At 41.8% G+C, this 20,791-nt stretch overlaps 1 pseudogene; it reads left to right on the top strand.

Annotated features, from left to right (window-relative positions):
* Positions 1-4,325: 4,325 nt before the first annotated feature.
* LOC101316273 (elongation factor 1-alpha 1 pseudogene) lies at positions 4,326-5,621 on the top strand (annotated as a pseudogene).
* The last annotated feature ends 15,170 nt before the right edge of the window (positions 5,622-20,791 follow it).

Here is a 20,791-nt window from a genome sequence, read left to right as displayed (position 1 = left end):
AATGATTCAATATTTGTATGTACTGCAAATTATCACCACAATAAGTTTAGTTAACATCCATCACCACACACAGTTACAAAAAAATTTTTTTGGGGGGACGACAAATTTTAAGATCTACTCTCTTAGCAACTTTCAAATATGCAATACAGTGTTATTAACTATAGTCACCATGCTGTACATTACATCCCCCTGACATTTATTTTATAACTGGAAGTTTGTACCCTTTAAGCCCCTTCACCCATTTCACCTACTCCCCACCCCACACCTCTGGAACCACCAATCTAGTCTCTGTATCTATGAGCTTGTTTTTTTGTTTGCTTGCTTGTTTGTTTTGGTTTTCTGTTTCTTAGATTCCACATATAAGTAAGATTATACAGTATTTGTCTTTCTCTGTCTGATTTATTTTACTTAGCATAATGCCCTCAAGTTCCAGCCATGTTGTTTCAAATGGGATGATTTCCTTTTTTCTTTATGGCAGAAAACTATTCTACATTATATATACCACGTTTTCTTTATCCATTCATCCATCATTGGGCACTTAGGTTGCTTCTGGCTACTGTAAATCGCGCTGCAATGAACGTGGGGATGCCTATATCTTTTTGAGTTCGTGTTTTCATTTTCCCTAGATAAATATTAAAGAACAGATTTCTGCTCAAAGTAAGGAAGGACCTTTTGTCTCCAGGAGCTTCCCAAAGCAAAAGGGGTTGTCTCTAGAAGTAATGAGCTCCCTGTTGCTGGAGGTGACCAACCCTAGGCTGGATGAGCCATTGGCATGAGTCTTTAAGTCCTATGTCTGTGTAGCGTTTTACGGGTTCATAGGCACAAGATCAAGGGAGTTTATTGTGAGAACAATGGAGGTTTTTGTCCTTATGCCCTTTTTGCAGATGAAGAAAATGAGGCTCACAGAGGATGCATCCCTCACCCAATGTCACACAGTTGGGAGGCGGCACCACCAGGGTTGGCCCTCTGGTCTTTCAGCTCTAACTCCAGTGCTCAAGCCACTCAAGCAAGCCTCAGTGATGACCAGTATCCACCCATTCCAGCTCATCACTGGAGGCACTTTTTAAAAATACAGATTCCTGAACATCACCCCAGACCTACCGGGCCCCAAACTTCACAGATGGTTTTTATAATCAGCAAATTCAGGGTAAAGTTACCTCTGGGTTGGGCGAGAGGGAGGTCTGACTGGGGAGGTCCCCATTGACACTGTAAGCAGCCAGGTTTGGGATCCACTAGATGGCCTGTCTGTAGGGCCTTTTCAACTCGAAAATTATCTGACCTAAAGCAGATGGAATTTGGGGGCAATTTCTGTAGATCCACTGAGATCTGCTATTGGTAACTAGATCCAGTTCCCACTGGGTTTACTATTCCCAGTTGTTCACACAGAGCCCACCAGCCCTTTCCCTGGACAGATTCAAAGGTGCCAATCCTTCAACCAGTCCTGGTGAAGCCAGCTTCTCTCAGCATTTCCAGGGCCATCAGCTTCCTGGCTGCTGGAGCATCTGAGGGGACCCTCCCATGTCCTGCTGTCGGCCCCGTGTCAAGAAGAACAGCTGCCTGCAGCAGGGGACTCAGTCCGTGTGAACGTGCTACAAATCAGTCTTTAGTTAGAAATGCTTTAATCAGCTGTTATCCCATTTGACTGAAATGATGGCTGGTTTCACAGCACAGACTGACATGCAGCTGTTCCTACGGGCCACTGTCTTCCTGGCTTTGGGTGGTGTTGCCTAAGCCTAGGGTAGCACATGCAAAGCAAGAAGCAAAGCCCAGGCACTGCTCCATCCGGAATAGTGATTGGGCAGGTCTAGAAGAAGCCAAGGACTCCCTGGCCCCAGTCAGCCTGACCTGATTACTGTTTACAAGAACAAAACCAGGAGGTTTGCATAGAAATGAGAGTGCCCATAATCCAGGTGTGGGGAAATCCACCCACAGTCCTCCAAGCTTTACAAGGTACCTCAAGGTTCAGAATACTTAGGGACATGGTATGTTCTTACCATTGCTGAAGCCAGCAGTCTCCAAACTGGGGGTGAACGCACCCCATGGTTCACATGACTGTTAAGGGACATATTGGACCTTCTATTTCTATTTAATTTTATGTTGATCTTAAGATTTCTATTGCACAGTTGTCATAATACTAGATAATGCAACTGAGTTCTTCTTCCATGCCAGGCAATGTTCTAAGAGCTTACATATATAGATATTATTATTTGTACTTTATAAGCACAGACAGGTCAGCTGATCCCTCCAACGTCACACAGCTGAGAAGTGGCAGAGCTGGGATTTGAACACCACAGTCTGGCTACAGAGTTTACATTTATAACTACTACATGATTCTGTCTCATATATAAATACAATTTACAAATTTTAAACAAACTTATATGGGGGTTGCATGCTCAAGTTTTTGTTTCGTTTTTAACTGAAGAAGGTATTCAATCAAAAAAAAAAAACCTTTGGAGCACATGTTGATGAATTCAGATAAAAAATTAAGCTATTTCCATGGGAGCTTCTGGGGCAGGAGGAATAGTTGTCAGGCTCGTTAAAGTCTTAGGGTACCACCATGAGTTCAAAAGCTACTGGAGGGACTTCCCTGGTGGCACAGTGGTTAAGAATCCGCCTGCCAATGCAGGGGACTCGGGTTCGAGCCCTAGTCCAGGAAGGTCCCACATGCCGCGGAGCAACTAAGCCCATGCGCCACAACTACTGAGCCTGTGCTCTAGAGCCCACGAGCCACAACTACTGAAGCCCTCCAGCCTAGAGCCCGTGCTCCGCAGCAGGAGAAGCCACCGCAGTGAGAAGCCCTCGCATCGCAATGAAGAGTAGCCCCTGCTCGCGGCAACTAGAGAAAGCCCGCGCGTAGCAATGAAGACCCAACGCAGCCATAAATAAGTAAATAAATAAATAAATAAAAAGCTACTGGAAATGAGTCTTCCAAAGACCAATCATTGTATACCATCTTCACAACTTTTATCATGTCTTTCAGTACTTTTGTCTAATTTCATATTTTCTTTAAATCTGCTTCTTTTTTTAAAACTTAATGAATTTTCAAAATAAACACTGTATTACCGCTGCAAATGGAAAAGCAGCATCTCTTGGAGAGATGCCACCATCTCATTATAAAGTATTAGAAAAATTCTACTCGAAAGGTCTTGTTTTTAGGAAAATAATAACAGCTAATTTTTTTTTAATAGGAAGCAATGTTCTTGAACTCCAGAAAAAAAGTTCAGGCCGAAAATACTGATTTGAGAATTAGCCACACATTTAACAAGAAGCCTCTTGAATGTACACTTTGTCTTCAGAGTGGAAATAATTAGACAAGAGATGACAAAATTGCAAATGCTTTCATGTGTCTCATAAGACAAAATGCTTACTTTTGAGGTAATTTTGACTCTTTTAATATTTTAAATTTTACCCCCAATGAAATAGAATTACATTGAGGAGGATATATATAATTATTAAATTTAGCAAAAATTACTTCTTTGGTATACTTATTTAATCAAACCTAATTGGAATCATTTGTTACTAGAAGGACATGTAATAATTAGATAAGATGAATGAGTGTTCTCTTTTTATCCCTTAAGTCCATGATGTATTAATAAACTTAACTAGAATGGTGATCAAGAAGGATGATGTGTCTAATAACAGCTAATATTTTATAGCGCCAAGTATTTTATAGTGCTAGGTACTGTTCCAAGTGTTGGAAATATATTGCTTTTACGATAGCCCTACTAGGCAGGCAGTAATATTATCCCCATTTTACAAATGAGGGTCAGGGACTTTTCAGCAATTTCTGCAAGTTGACACAACGGTTGAGGCCGAGGTGGGATCTGAACCCAGGCAGCCCCACAGCAGGCTCAGGGTTGTTGCCCATTATATACACAGTGATGTTGCCTATAGCACTTCCTGCACCAAGGGAGAGAGCTGGAAGGGAATGCCCTCCTACCCTCAACCTGGTTAGGGACCTGCTGCTGGGCCTCCGTGGACTGCCCGGCTCCCTGTGGCCAAGTCAGATAAGTCGCTGCACTTTCCACCTCCAGTGGTGGGTCCAAAGTGGGAGTGCACGCCCCTCTATCACCAGGACCTGACATGAACTTGCAATGAGAACACTGGCCTGGGCTTCCCTGGTGGCGCAGCGGTTGAGAGTCTGCCTGCTGATGCAGGGCACGCGGCCCTGGTCCGGGAAGATCCCACATGCCGCGGAGCGGCTGGGCCCGTGAGCCATGGCCGCTGAGCCTGCGCATCCGGAGCCTGTGCTCCACAACGGGAGAGGCCACAACGGTGAGAGGCCCGCGTACCGCAGAAAAAAAAAAAACAAAAAACAAAAAAACATGATTACAGGCCCATCCCAGGCTGATGGTGCTGTCCTGATTTTTGCTGCTGGTGTTGGTGAATTTGAAGCAGGTATTTCCAAGAACGGGCAGATCTGTGAGCATCCCTTCTGGCCTACACTCTGGGTGTGAAACAACTAATTGTTGCAGTTAACAAAATGGATTCCACTGACCCACCCTACAGCCAGAAGAGATACGAGGAAACTGTTAAGGAAGTCAGCATCTACATTAAGAAAATTGGCTACAACCCCGACACAGTAGCATTTGTGCCAGTTACTGGCTGGAATGGTGAAAACATGCTGGAGCCAAGTGCTAACATGCCGTGTGGTTCAAGGGATGGAGAGCCACCCGTAAGGATGGCAATGCCAGTGGAAGCACGCTGCTTGAAGCTCTGGATTGCATCCTGCCACCAACTCGCCCAACTGACAAGCCCTTGCATTTGCCCCTCCAGGATGTCTACAAAATTGGTGGCATTGCCACTGTCCCTGTGGGTCGAGTGGAGACTGGTGTTCTCAAACCTGGCATGGTGGTCACCTTTGCTCCAGTCAACGTGACAACTGAAGTGAAGTCTGTTGAAATGCACCATGAAGCTTTGAGTGAAGCCCTTCTTGGGGACAATGTGGGCTTCCATGTCAAGAACGTGTCTGTCAAAGATGTTCGTCGTGGCCATGCGGGTGGTGACAGCAAAAATGACCCACCGATGGAAGCAGCTGGCTTCACAGCTCAGGTGATTATCTTGAACCACCCAGGCCAAATCAGTGCTGGCTATGCACCTGTGCTGGATTGTCACACAGCTCACATTGCTTGCAAGTTTGCTGAGCTGAAGAAGATGGATCGTCATTCTGGGAAGAAGCTGGAAGATGGCCCCAAATTCTTGAAATCTGGTGATGTTGTCATTGTTGATATGGTTCCTGGCAAACCCATTTTTGTTGAGAGCTTCTCTGACTATCCTCCTCTGGGCCGTTTTGCTGTTTGTGACATGAGACAGATGGTTGCTGTGGGTGTCATCAAAGCAGTGGACAAGAAGGCAGCTGGAGCTGGCAAGGTCACCAAGTCTGCCCAGAAAGCTCAGAAGGCTCAATGAATATTATCCCCGATACCTGCCACCCCCGTCTTAATCAGTGGTGGAAAAAGGGTCTCAGAACTGTTTGTCTCAATTGGCCATTTAAGTTTAATAGCAAAAGCCTGGTAAATGATAACAATGCATCGTAAAATCTTCAGAAGGAAAGGAGAATGTTTTGTGGACCGTTTGTTTTGTGTGTGGCCGTTTTAAGTTATTAGTTTTTAAAATCAGTACTTTTTTTTTTTTGCGGTACGCGGGCCTCTCACTGCTGTGGCCTCTGCCGTTGCGGAGCACAGGCTCCGGACGCGCAGGCCCAGCGGCCATGGCTCACGGGCCCAGCCGCTCCGCGGTATGTGGGATCTTCCCGGACCGGGGCACGAACCCGCGTCCCCTGCATCGGCAGATGGACTCCCAACCACTGCGCCACCAGGGAAGCCCCAAATCAGTACTTTTTAATGGAAACAACTTGACCAAAAATCTGTCACAGAATTTGAGACCCATTAAGAAAGTTTAATGAGAAAAAAAAAAGTAATGAATGAGTTGTGTTGTTGCACACTGGATATCCTGATGTATCTCTTGCTATTAAAAAAAAACACTTAAAAATGCTAGATAAAAAAATTTTTAATATATTTTAAAATGCATGACTGAGATGGAAAGAAAGTAAGGGAGATACCCAAAAGCCAAAGATGAGATGGGAGCCAGATTCCAAATGAGTCAGCAAGAGCTGGAACCAGAGGCATCTCCTGCTCCTCTGTGACCCAGAATAAGAGTTTTAACTGGTGTCATGAGGGAGAGGAGGCATGATGCAGGGACTTAGCAAGGTGAAGTTCAGATTGGTGACCACTGCACAAAGCTGTTTCCCAGCCTCTCAGTAAAAAGATAATCTATCTATCTCTCTCTCTCCCTATATAGATATCTCTTCTGCTAAGCAAGAGAAGTAATACACTTATCTGTCACAAGCTTGACATGGATAAACCAGAGTTTATCCATGTTTTTACAGAACAATTTATACTACTTCTGTAGTGTAAAAAAAAAAAAAAAAAAGAGTTGTCTTGCAAAGCAAAAGTCAGTTTTTTCAGAGAGAACCCAGACTTCACAGAGTTCCAAGAAAATTCCATCAAATATCAAAAATCACAAAATACACCAAAAACCAAGGTGAAAAGAAGAGCAACAACACAGCTGAAGAGGAAGCGAGTTAGAAGATAAATCTGAGGACAGAACATGGATAAAAATGGAAAATACCAGAGATTATAAAGCCTGGAGGATGGGCTGATAAGGTTGAAAACATATTGAATTGGAGTTCCCTAAAGAAAGAATTAGAGAGAACAAGGAGACATGATGTTGGAACAGATGACACCTGAGACTTTTCTAGGAAAAAAAAAAAATTTCTGAAGTAGATAAATGAAAAGAAAGAAGTATACAGGGCTTCCCTGGTGGCGCAGTGGTTGAGAGTCCGTCTGCCGATGCAGGGGACGCGGGTTCGTGCCCCGGTCCGGGAAGATCCCACATGCCGCGGAGCGGCTGAGCCCGTGAGCCATGGCCGCTGAGCCTGCGCATCCGGAGCCTGTGCTCCGAAACGGGAGAGGCCACAACCGCGAGAGGCCCGCGAACCGCAAAAAAAAAAAAAGAAGTATACAGTAACAAAATGAGAGAACACCAAAAACAAAGTCCTAAAAGCAGCCAGAGAGAAAAAGCAGATTATCTTTTATGTAGCCAGAAGATAATTAAACAACATTTTCAAAATTCTAAGAGATAATAACTGCCAATCTAGAATTATATATACAACGAAGTTACCTTTCAATGATGATGAAAGTAAAGAGATTTTCAGATTAAAAAAAAATAAACTCTTACAGATTTTGCCATGAGACCCTCACTAAAAGAACTTCTAGATTGTACCTCATATGCAAAAGTGAATGATGACCAAAAAATAAATGAAAAAGTAAACTGGTTGGGTAAGGGAAGGGACAACTGATTGCCATGAATGGCCCCCTACAAATTTCCTTATGTCTTATTCCTTTCTTATCTCTCCCTAATAGTGACTTTGACTGAGTGCTGCCCTAAGTCTGAGACCCTGTGCTAAGATCTTGATACACATCATCTTACTAAGCTTTAAACAACCTGATGAGGAAAAGACTAGTGTTCCCATTTTACACACAAGGAAATGGGGACTTATTCTGCCTGAGGTCAGAGAATGTTTGGCTAATGTATAACTAATCCAGAGGGACAATCGAGGCATGTAATCTTGGGCTGAAGTTGTAACCTAGTCCCAGTTCACTTGGAATCAAATGCAGTAAGATTTAATCTCAAAATACAAAGAAAACCGTTTATTTAAAAATTCTTATGAGGGGAGGAACTAAGGAAAATAGCAGAGGATCAAGGAAAGTAAACACAGGATAACAGACATGGCTTTCATTTCTGAATATAATGGAGTAGATTGTTGCAGACCAACCTTCCCATAAAGAACTATAAAAGCCAATAAAATACCAAAAAAAAAAAAATCTACTTGAGGCTTTGGAAAGATATTGAGGCACTAGGACTTAATGGGTAAAACATCTGGGGAAAAAAAGCAGCTGAAGAATGATGAGTTGACATCCTACAGTCTTTTTTCCCTCAGTGTATTTACCAATTCTAGTTACAGGGCAGGTGACAAAGAATCCCGGTGACCCCAGTCAGAGGACTTCTGTTAAGAGGTAAAGAAAGCAGGAAATCTTTTGGCCATCTGTGGGGCTAGAGAGATAAAATGAGAAGCTTAGGGGCCAGGACCCCAGTGAGGAAGGAGAAGAATACTGAGTTCCAACACTACCAGTTTTCCCAGAAAGCATCCACTACCTTCTGAAGCTGTCTGGGCAGGAGGCTAGGAAGACAAATAGAAAGGCTTGGGAACTAAAAGCAGGGTTTTGGCAGTCTCACAGTGGCCAGGATGCAAGTATAAGAGTTCAAGCCCTACTAAAAGAAAGGATCTCTGCTTAATACCCCAGATTCATAGTTGGAACCCCTGGAGAGATCTACCCTAAAAGGGGGAAATAGAGATAGACAGAGGTTTGCCAAAACTGCAACCCAGACTAAAGTTGGTTCAGTCTCTTTCTTAAGATGAGCAGTCCCCACTCTCCCTGACCAGCTAAGGAAAGGATAACTCCCTCTGAAGGAAAAAAACATCACTTACAGTCTCAAGAGATAAAAAACAGATAATTTCTCAGATAATCAGAACCTATAAAAAAGAATCAAGTCAAAATGCTAGGACTGAAAAATACAGTAAATGAAAATTGGAAATTCAATAGATGGGCTTAAGAGCAGATTTAGACCCAGAAAGGACAGATTAGTGAACTGTAAGACAATAGAAAATACCCAGACTAAAGACAAAGAGAAAAAAGGATGGAAAGTACAGAAAAGAGTGTAAGGGGCAAATGGCACACAGTGAAAAGGGATAATATACGCAAACTAAGGATATGGAAAGAGAGAAAAGGGCATTATTTAAAGATAATAGACAAGAATTTCCTGAAACTGATGAAATATAATTCAGATTCAAGAAGTTCACTGAATTCAATCATGATGTAAACAAAGAAAACCACATTGAGGTATATCATAGTCAAACTGCTGAAAACCAGAAATATAAAGAAAAGTTTAAAAGTAGAAACTTCCATGGAATCACACTAAGACTGAGAGGTGATTTTCAACAGAGACAATAAAATTCAGAAGACAAGGTGCTGAAAGAAAATAACTGCCCACCTAGGATCGTCAACTCCATGAAATTATCCTTCAAAATGAAAGGTCAAAGGACAAGCAAAACGGAGAGAATTCCTAGCCGTCAGAATTGCACTCAAAGAAATACTGAAGGGAGTTCTTCCGACAGAAGGAAAATTATTCCCAATAGAAATACAGAAATACAGAAGAAAAGAGAAAACCCAGAGAAAGGGTAAATGAAAATGAATATTGGACTTCCCTGGTGGTGCAGTGGTTAAGAATCCACCTGCCAATGCAGGGGACAGCAGTTTGAGCCCTGGTCCGGGAAGATCCCACATGCCGCAGAGCAACTAAGCCCGTGAACCACAACTACTGAGCCTGTGCTCTAGAGCCCGCAAGCCACCACTACTGAGCCCACATGCCACACTACTGAAGCCTGTGCACCTAGAGCCCGTGCTCTGCAACAGGAGAAGCCGCCGAAATGAGAAGCCCGCGCACCACAAAGAAGAGTAGCCCCTGCTCGTCTCAACTAGAGAAAGCCCGCACGCAGCAACAAAGACCCAACGCAGCCATAAATAAATAAATAAATAAATCTATTAAAAAAAGAAAATCAATATTGACTTGCAAACAGTAATAAAAATGCACATGCCGGCGAAGATCACCTTCCTCCCCACAGATACACCAGAAATACATCTACACATGGAACAACTCCTACAGAACACCTACTGAACGCTGGCAGAAGACCTCAGACCTCCAAAAAGGCAAGAAACCCCCCACGTACCTGGGTAGGGCGAAAGAAAAAAGAATAAACAGAGACCAAAGAATAGGGACGGGACCTACACCAGTGGGAGGGAGCTGTGAAGGAGGAATGGTTTCCACACACTAGGAAGCCCCTTCGCGGGGGGAGACTGCGGGTGGCAGAGGGGGAAAGCTTCGGGGCCGCGGAGGAGAGCACAGCAACAGGGGTGCGGAGGGCAAAGCGGGGAGATTCCCGCACAGAGGATCAGGGCCGACCGGCACTCACCAGCCCGAGAGGCTTGTCTGCTCACTCGCTGGGGCGGGCGGGGCTGGGAGCTGAGGCTCGGGCCTCGGTTGGAGCGCCGGGAGAGGACTGGGGTTGGCGGCGTGAACACAGCCCGCAGGGAGTTAGTGCACCACGGCTAGTCGGGAGGGAGTCCGGGGAAAAGTCTGGATCTGCCGAAGAGGCAAGAGACTTTTTCTTACCTCTTTGTTTCCTGGTGCCTGAGGAGAGGGGTTTAAGAACGCTGCTTAAAGGAGCTCCAGAGACGGGCGTGAACCGCGGCTAAAAGCGCGGACCCCAGAGACTGGCGGGAGACGCTAGGGCTGCTGCTGCCGCCACCAAGAAGCCTGTGTGTGAGCACAGGTCACTCTCCACAACCCCCTTCCGGGGAGCCTGTGCAGCCCGCCACTGCCGGGGTCCCGGGATCCAGGGATAACTCCCCCAGGAGAACGCACGGCGCGCCTCAGGCTGCTGCAACGTCACGGCGGCCTCTGCCGCCGCAGGCCCGCCCCGCACTCCGTGCCCTTCCCTCCCCCCGGCCTAGTGAGCCAGAGCCCCCGACTCAGCGGCTCCTTTAACCCCGTCCTGTCTGAGCGAAGAACAGACGCCCTCCGGCGACCTACACGCAGAGGCGGGGCCAAATCCAAAGCCGAGCCCCTGGGAGCTGTGAGAACAAAGAAGAGAAAGGGAAATCTCTCCCAGCAGCCTCAGAAGCAGCGGATTAAAGCTCCACAATCAACTTGATGTACGCTGCGTCTGTGGAATACATGAATAGACAACCAATCATCCCAAATTGAGGAGGTGGACTTTGAGAGCAAGATTTATTATTTTTTCCCCTTTTCCCCTTTTTGTGAGTGTGTATGTGTATGCTTCTGTGTGAGACTTTGTCTGTATAGCTTTGCTTCCACCATTTGTCCTAGGGTTCTATCCGTCCGTTTTTTAAATTTTTTTTCTCTTAATTATTTTTTTATTTTAATAACTTTATTATATTTTATCTTACTTTATTTTATTTTACTTTATCTCCTTGCTTTTTTTCCTTCCATCCCTCATTCCTTCCTTCCTCCCTCCCTCCCTCCTTTCTTTCTTTCTTTCTAGTTCTACTAATTCTTTCTTTCTACTTTTTCTCCCTTTTATTCTGAGCCGTGTGGATGAAAGGCTCTTGGTGCAGCAGCCAGGAGTCAGTGCTGTGTCTCTGAGGAGTGAGAGCCAACTTCAGGAAACTGGTCCACAAGAGACCTCCCAGCTCCACATAATATCAAACGGCGAAAATCTCCCAGAGATCTCCATCTCAACACCAGCACCCAGCTTCACTCAACGACCAGCAAGCTACAGTGCTGGACATCCTATGCCAAACAACTAGCAAGACAGGAACACAACCCCACCCATTAGCAGAGAGGCTGCCTAAAATCATAATAAGTCCACAGACACCCCAAAACACACCACCAGATGTGGACCTGCCCACCAGAAAGACAAGATCCAGCCTCATACACCAGAACACAGGCACTAGTCCCCTCCACCAGGAAACCTACACAACCCACTGAACCAACCTTAGCCACTGGGGACAGACACCAGAAACAATGGGAACTACGAACCTGCAGCCTGCAAAAAGGAGACCCCAAACACAGTAAGATAAGAAAAATGAGAAGACAGAAAAACACACAGCAGATGAAGGAGCAAGATAAAAACCCACCAGACCTAACAAATGATGAGGAAATAGGCAGTCTACCTGAAAAAGAATTCAGAATAATGATAGTAAAGATGATCCAAAATCTTGGAAATAGAATAGACAAAATGCAAGAAACATTTAACAAGGACCTAGAAGAACTAAAGATGAAACAAACAACGATGAACAACACAATAAAAGAAATTAAAAATACTCTAGATGGGATCAATAGCAGAATAACTGAGGCAGAAGAACAGATAAATGACCTGGAAGATAAAATAGTGGAAATAACTACTGCAGAGTAGAAAAAAGAAAAAGGAATGAAAAGAACTGAGGACAGTCTCAGAGACCTCTGGGACAACATCAAACGCACCAACATTCGAATTATAGGGGTTCCAGAAGAAGAAGAGAAAAAGAAAGGGATGAGAAAATATTTGAAGAATTATAGTTGAAAACTTCCCTAATATGGGAAAGGAAATAGTTAATCAAGTCCAGGAAGCACAGACAGTCCCATACAGGATATATCCAAGGAGAACTATGCCAAGACACATATTAATCAAACTGTCAAAAATTAAATACAAAGAAAACATATTAAAATCAGCAAGGGAAAAATAACACACAAGGGAATCCCCATAAGGTTAACAGCTGATCTTTCAGCAGAAACTCTGCAAGCCAGAAGGGACTGGCAGGACATATTTAAAGTGATGAAGGAGAAAAACCTGCAACCAAGATTACTCTACCCAGCAAGGATCTCATTCAGATTTGATGGAGAAATAAAAACCTTTACAGATAAGCAAAAGCTGAGAGAGTTCAGCACCACCAAACCAGCTTTACAACAACTGATAAAGGACCTTCTCTAGGCAAGAAACACAAGAGAAGGAAAAGACCTACAATAACGAACCCAAAACAATTAAGAAAATGGGAATAGGAACATACATATCGATAATTACCTTAAATGTAAATGGACTAAATGCTCCCACCAAAAGACACACATTGGCTGAATGGATACAAAAACGAGACCCATATATTTGCTGTCTACAAGACACCCACTTCAGACCTAGAGACACATACAGACTGAAAGTGAGGGGATGGAAAAAGATATTTCATGCAAATGGAAACCAGAAGAAAGCTGGAGTAGCAATTCTCATATCAGATAAAATAGACTTTAAAATAAAGACTATTAAAAGAGACAAAGAAGGACACTACATAATGATCAAGGGATCGATCCAAGAAGAAGATATAACAATTGTAAATATTTATGCACCCAATGTAGGAGCATCTCAATACATAAGGCAAATACTAACAGCCATAAAAGGGGAAATCAACAGTAACACATTCATACTAGGGGACTTTAACACCCCACTTTCACCAATGGACAGATCATTCAAAATGAAAATAAATAAGGAGACACAAGCTTTAAATGATACATTAAACAAGATGGACTTAATTGATATTTATAGGACATTCCATCCAAAAACAACAGAATACACATTTTTCTCATGTGCTCATGGAACATTCTCCGGGATAGATCATATCTTGGGTCACAAATCAAGCCTTGGTAAATTTAAGAAAATTGAAATTGTATCAAGTATCTTTTCTGACCACAACGCTATGAGACTAGATATCAATTACAGGAAAAGATCTGTAAAAAATACAAACACATGGAGGCTAAACAATACACTACTTAATAACGAAGTGATCACTGAAGAAATCAAAGAGGAAATAAAAAAATACCTAGAAGCAAATGACAATGGAGACGTGACTACCCAAAATCTATGGGATGCAGCAAAAGCAGTTCTAAGAGGGAAGTTTATAGCAATACAATCCTACCTTAAGAAACAGGAAACATCTCGAATAAACAACCTAACCTTGCACCTAAAGCAATTAGAGAAAGAAGAACAAAAAGACCCCAAAGTTAGCAGAAGGAAAGAAATCATAAAAATCAATCAGAAATAAATGAAAAAGAAATGAAGGAAACAATAGCAAAGATCAATAAAACTAAAAGCTGGTTCTTTGAGAAGATAAACAAAATTGATAAACCATTAGCCAGACTCATCAAGAAAAAAAGGGAGAAGACTCAAATCAATAGAATTAGAAATGAAAAAGGAGAAGTAACAACTGACACTGCAGAAATACAAAAGATCATGAGAGATTACTACAAGCAACTCTATGCCAATAAAATGGACAACCTGGAAGAAATGGACAAATTCTTAGAAATGCACAACCTGCCAAGACTGATTCAGGAAGAAATAGAAAATATGAACAGACCAATCACAAGCACTGAAATTGAAAATGTGATTAAAAATCTTCCAACAAACAAAAGCCCAGGACCAGATGGATTCACAGGCGAATGCTATCAAACATTTAGAGAAGAGCTAACACCTATCCTTCTCAAACTCTTCCAAAATATAACAGAGGGAGGAACATTCCGAAACTCATTCTATGAGGCCACCATCACCCTGATACCAAAACCAGACAAGGATGTCACAAAGAAAGAAAACTACAGGCCAATATCACTGATGAACATAGATGCAAAAATCCTCAACAAAATACTAGCAGAAAGAATCCAACAGCACACTAAACGGATCATACACCATGATCAAGTGGGGTTTATTCCAGGAATGCAAGGATTCTTCAATATACACAAATCAATCAACATGATACACCATATTAACAAATTGAAGGAGAAAAACAATATGACCATGTCAATAGGTGCAGAGAAAGGTTTCGGCAAAATTCAACACCCATTTATGATAAAAACCTTGCAGAAGTTAGGCATAGAGGGAACTTTCCTCAACATAATAAAGGCCATATATGACAAGCCCACAGCCAACATCGTCCTCAATGGGGAAAAACTGAAAGCATTTCCACTAAGATCAGGAACAAGACAAGGCTGCCCACTCTCACCACTCTTATTCAACATAGTTTTGGAAGTTTTAGCCACAGCAATCAGAGAAGAAAAGGAAATAAAAGGAATCCAAATTGGAAAAGAAGAAGTAAAGCTGTCACTGTTTGCAGATGACATGATAGTATACATAGAGAATCCTAAAGATGCTACCAGAAAACTACTAGAGCTAATCAATGAATTTGGTAAAGTAGCAGGATACAAAATTAATGCACAGAAATCTCTGGCATTCCTATACACTAATGATGAAAAATCTGAAAGTGAAATCAAGAAAACAGTCCCATTTACCATTGCAACAAAAAGAATAAAATATCTAGGAATAAACCTACCTAAGGAGACAAAAGACCTGTATGCAGAAAATTATAAGACACTGATGAAAGAAATTAAAGATGATACAAATAGATGGAGAGATACACCATGTTCTTGGATTGGAAGAATCAACATTGTGAAAAATTACTACCCAAAGCAATCTACAGATTCAATGCAATCCCTATCAAACTACCACTGGCATTTTTCACAGAACTAGAACAAAAAACTCTCACAATTTGTATGGAAACACAAAAGACCCCAAATAGCCAAAGCAATCTTGAGAAAGAAAAATGGAGCTGGAGGAATCAGGCTCCCTGACTTCAGACTATACTACAAAGCTACAGTAATCAAGACAGTATGGTACTGGCATAAAAACAGACAGATAGATCAATGGAACAGGATAGAAAGCCCAGAGATAAACCCATGCACATATGGTCACCTTATCTTTGATAAAGGAGGCAGGAATGTACCGTGGAGAAAGGACAGCCTCTTCAATAAGTGGTTGTGGGAAAAATGGATAGCTACATATAAAAGTATGAGATTAGATCACTCCCTAACACCATACACAAAAATAAGCTCAAAATGGATTAAAGACCTAAATGTAAGGCCAGAAACTATCAAACTCTTAGAGGAAAACATAGGCAGAACACTCTATGACATAAATCACAGCAAGATCCTTTTTGACCCACCTCCTAGATAAATCGAAATAAAAACAAAAATAAACAATTGGGACCTAATGAAACTTCAAAGCTTTTGCACAGCAAAGGAAACCATAAACAAGACCAAAAGACAAGCCTCAGAATGGGAGAAAATATTTGCAAATGAAGCAACTGACAAAGGATTAATCTCCAAAATTTATAAGCAGCTCATGCAGCTGAATAACAAAAAACCAAACAACCGAATCCAAAAATGAGCAGAAGACCTAAATAGACATTTCTCCAAAGAAGATATACAGACTGCCAACAAACACATGAAAGAATGCTCAACATCACCAATCATTAGAGAAATGCAAATCAAAACTACAATGAGATATCATCTCACACCAGTCAGAATGGCCATCATCAAAAAATCTAGAAAAAATAAATGCTGGAGAGGGTGTGGAGAAAAGGGAACCCTCTTGCACTGCTGGTGGGAATGTAAATTGATACAGCCACCGTGGAGAACTGTATGGAGGTTCCTTAAAAAAACTACAACTAGAACTACCATATGACCCAGCAATCCCACTACTGGGCATATACCCTGAGAAAACCATAATTCAAAAAGAGTCATGTACCACAATGTTCATTGCAGCTCTATTTACAATAGCCCGGAGATGGAAACAACCTAAGTGTCCATCATCGGGTGAATGGATAAAGAAGATGTGGCACATGTATACAATGGAATATTACTCAGCCATAAAAAGAAACGAAATTGAGCTATCTGTAATGAGGTGGATAGACCTAGAGTCTGTCATACAGAGTGAAGTAAGTCAGAAAGAGAAAGACAAATACCATATGCTAACACATATATATGGAATTTAAGAAAAAAAAAATCATGAAGAACCTAGGGGTAACACAGGAATAAAGACACAGGCCTACTAGAGCATGGACTTGAGGATATGGGGAGGGGGAAGGGAAAGCTGTGACAAAGCAAGAGAGAGTCATGGACATATATACACTACCAAACGTAAGGTAGATAGCTAGCGGGAAGCAGCTGCATAGCACAGGGAGATCAGCTCAGTGCTTTGTGACCGCCTGGAGGTGTGGGATAGGGAGGGTGGGAGGGAGGGAGACTCAAGAGGGAAGAGATATGGGAACATATGTATATGTATATCTGGTTCACTTTGTTATAAAGCAGAAACTAACACACCATTGTAAAGCAATTATACTCCAATAAAGATGTAAAAAAAAAAAAAAAGCACATGCCTTTAAGCTAGAATTTCCACTTCTAGGAATCCCACAGATACACTGTGTATATGCTCCACTCCCACCCCAGATCCATTTACTGCTCTTCTGTGCCCATCTTTGTCCCATGAGGGCGGGTCACTCTGGTCGCCTGGGCCCGTTGCCTACTGGCCTCTGTGATTGGATTTGGCTAATGGGAGGCACTTGCAAGAGTTTGCAGGGCAGGAAGAGAGTGCGGCGGAGGTATTTCTTCCCTGTTCCGTCTATCTCTGATGCCATGCTTCTGGAAATGCACAGCTCTTACTAGGTGGCCCTATCCCCACATGCCTGCTTCTCCGAGGCTCCAATGGTACCATTTTCCCCTTGAGGCCCAGGTTTGGTAACCCCTTCCTGCTGTGGTCAGCTCATTGGTGCCTGAACATCCATCCTGCCCACACCTCTGTAAAGTAGTCCCTTTCATAAGTCTCTTTGTTTGAGCCTTCTGCATTTCAGTGCTGTTTCCTTCCAGAACCCTGACTGATGTAGATTCAAATTTCACTGATGTCGCTGAAGTCTTGTTTGTAATAGCAAAACACTGGAAACAGCCTAATATCCATGAGTTGGGATATGAGATATGTAAATGAGGGTACTCATATAACAGAACACCATTCCACATTTTAAAAGAATAAAGTAGCTTAATAGGAACTCAGAGGGAATGTTCTCCAAGAAATAATAAGTCAAAGAAAAAAAAAAGAAGGGAAGAGTTTGTATCATAAATTCTCATTTATATAGCAAAAAGCATTTATGTATTTGTACAAATATGAATATCTCTGCAAGAATATACAAAAATATGGCATTATTTGTTGACCCTTTTTGCCCTGTTGGAATTTTGTTTTACCACGTGGATGTATTACTTTTTAAAAAATCCTTTTAAACATCTTTTAAAAAAGAAAATCCTTTACTAGAGTGAAAATCACCTTTTCATCATTTGGCAAATCAGCTTCCTTGCCCCATCTCACCTAGTCTCTCTTAGAAAGATACTATCAGCTAAACCAAACTTCTCACTTAAGTGGTACTTCAAAGGAACTGAAGAAATCAAGAGAGACAAACAGAAGATCCAGAGGTCATTGACCTTTGCCAGATTTCTTTGTAACTTTCCTCTGTATTAGTGGAGATAAGACTGGAAATTGATACTGGGTTCTCGAGGGGACAGAAGGGCAGGAACAGTCTATTTACTTACCTCTCCCACCCAATCATGCCCCTTGAGTGTCACTTAACCTATCACTGCTCCTTCTGGCTAGGATAAATTTCTGATCACCTCTTGGAGTGGATGAGTGAGGCTGAACACAGGACTAAGCTCTCTCCAAAACAGCTAAGGGGTTACCAGATAGTCACCCTACCAAACAGCATGAAGGCTAAAGCAGATGATTTCAGTGTCATCTTTGTCCATTAAAAAAAAAAAAAATCCAGGGCTGCTTCTGATACAATGGGCCGTCTTTGTCTAATGAACACTGTAGGTCTCATAGCTGGCCATGTTCCCCTCTTTGCCTTAGCTGTCAGGAAACTCAGACATGAATTTGCTTCTCACCTTGAAAGTTTTAGTGCAGCCCTTGTGGCATCCACATCCGCATACTGATTCTCTGTGCTTTATCATCCTTTTCAATTCTTCCTTTCCCCTAAAGATCTGGCTCATTTCTGTACTTTTAACATTGTTCTGTAGTATATATATTTCAGGAACCACTTCAAATTCTTTTTAGAATGAAGTAAGTTTAATCCACAAGGGAAAACAGGGGCTAACTGACCATATGGCTCAGTTGATTTACATAGTCTGGGGGAAGGACCTCAAACTTATTTTACTTATTTAATCAGTAAATATGTATTGAGCACCACCTACTATATACCAGGCACTGTTCCAGCACCACGGATGTGGTAAAGAATAAAACAAAAGACATGCCCTCATGGAACTTCCATTCTAATGGGGGAAATAGATAATAAACACAAAGAAAGTAAATGTATATTATGCAGATGGTACTGATGCTAAGTAGAAAAATGTAGCAAGTTAAGGAAGACAAATGAGGTGAGGGATAGGAATATTTTATACAGAGTGGTCAAGACAGGCCTCTCCAATAAGGGGACATTACTGATGATGAGGACACTTTAATCTCTCTTCTCCTCTCCCTTCCACTTGCCACTGTTCTCATTTATTCTACCCTAGTCTTCCCTGGGTGAACACAATAAAGGTCAATAACTACTTTTTTTTTAATTAAAAAATTTTTTTAATTTTATTTATTTATTTTATACAGCAGGTTCTTATTAGTCATCCATTTTATACACATCAGTGTATACATGTCAATCCCAATCACCCAATTCATCCCACCACCACCACCACTACTTCTTCTTAAGGTCTGTTCCATCCTCCACACTAAGCCAGAAGATCTGATTAGGTCAAACCCCTGATAAAGTTCATTTTTCAGCTTGACACTTAAAGTCCCTCAAGGTCTGGCTCCATCCTGCCTCACTCCGAATGAACAGTTCCCCAAATGTGTCCCAGACTTGCCACCTCCGTGTCCCTGCTCATGCCATTTCTTCTGTCATCCTTCAGGATCCAATTCAAGCATCACCTGCTCTGGGTAGCCGTCTGGAGTGTCCCAAGCGGAATTAGTCAGTCTTCCCTTTGAAGTCCTAGAACCTTGTTCAGATAAGGATCACGGAACTGCAGACATCGTCTAGTGGTCGATTACATATCTGCATGTATGTCTATTTCCCTCCAGGATATGAATCTCCAGAAGGTCTTGTGTATAACAGGCATTCAGTAATTATTAAAATTAATAACAAATGTTGGTGAGAATGTGGAAAAAAAGGAAACCTTGTGCACTGTTGGCAGGGCTGTAAATTGGAGCAGCCATTATGGAAAAAGGTATGGAGGTTCCTCAAAAAATTTAAAATAGAACTATCATGTGATCCAGCAATCCCACTTCATATATCCAAAGGAAATGAAAACACTAATTTGAAAAGATATCTGCACCCTTATGTTCACTGCAGCATTATTTAAATAGCTAAGACATGAAAGCAACTTAAGTGTGCATTTACGTATAAATGGATAAGGAAAATGTGGTGTGTATATATATATATGTACATACAATGTAGTATATATATATATATATACATTATATATATATATATACATTATATATATATATTCAGTCATAAAAAAGGATATCCTGACAGTTGTGATATCATGGATGGACCTTGGTGACATTACGCTAAGTGAAATGTCAGACAGATAAAGACAAATACTGTATGATCTCGCTCACGTGTGGAATCTTAAACAAAACAAAACAGAAACAGATTCATAGATACAGAGAATAGATAGGTGGCTGCCAGTGGTGGGGGGAGTGGGGGTGGGCGAAATGGGTAAAGGTCGTCAAAATAAAATAAATAAGTCCTGCAGATGTAGTGTACCACATGGTGAGTATAGTTAATAATATTGCATTATGTATTTGAAAGTTACTAAGAGAATAGATCTTAAAATTTCTCATCACAAGAAAAAAATTGTAACTATGCATGGTGATGGATGTTAATTAGACTTACTTTGGTGATCATTTCACGATATATACATATAGCAAATCATTATGCTGTACATCTGAAACTAATACAATGTTACACGTCAATTATATCTCAATAAATGTTGAGATATAATTATATCTGCGAATAAAAGTTTGCAGCTCACATATATTATCTCTTTTCATCCTCACCTTAACCCTATGAAATAATAAAGGCACTCATTTTTCTATTTGCCAGTTAAGGAAACTGAGGGTCAGATAGGCAAAGGGACTCATGGCTAATAAATACAGAGCTCAGTCTAGAAACCTGAATCCACTTCTGGAACCACATGGGCTGGCTCAGTTTAAGCAAAACCATTGCCAAGAGGCAGGAGCTTCAAAACCATAAGAGAATTCCAA

The sequence above is a fragment of the Tursiops truncatus genome, chromosome 5 (genome assembly GCF_011762595.2).
Source record: "Tursiops truncatus isolate mTurTru1 chromosome 5, mTurTru1.mat.Y, whole genome shotgun sequence".
Taxonomy (NCBI): domain Eukaryota; kingdom Metazoa; phylum Chordata; class Mammalia; order Artiodactyla; family Delphinidae; genus Tursiops; species Tursiops truncatus.
Note: the sequence above shows the minus strand (reverse complement) of the source record. Positions and strands in the feature narration are given on the sequence as shown.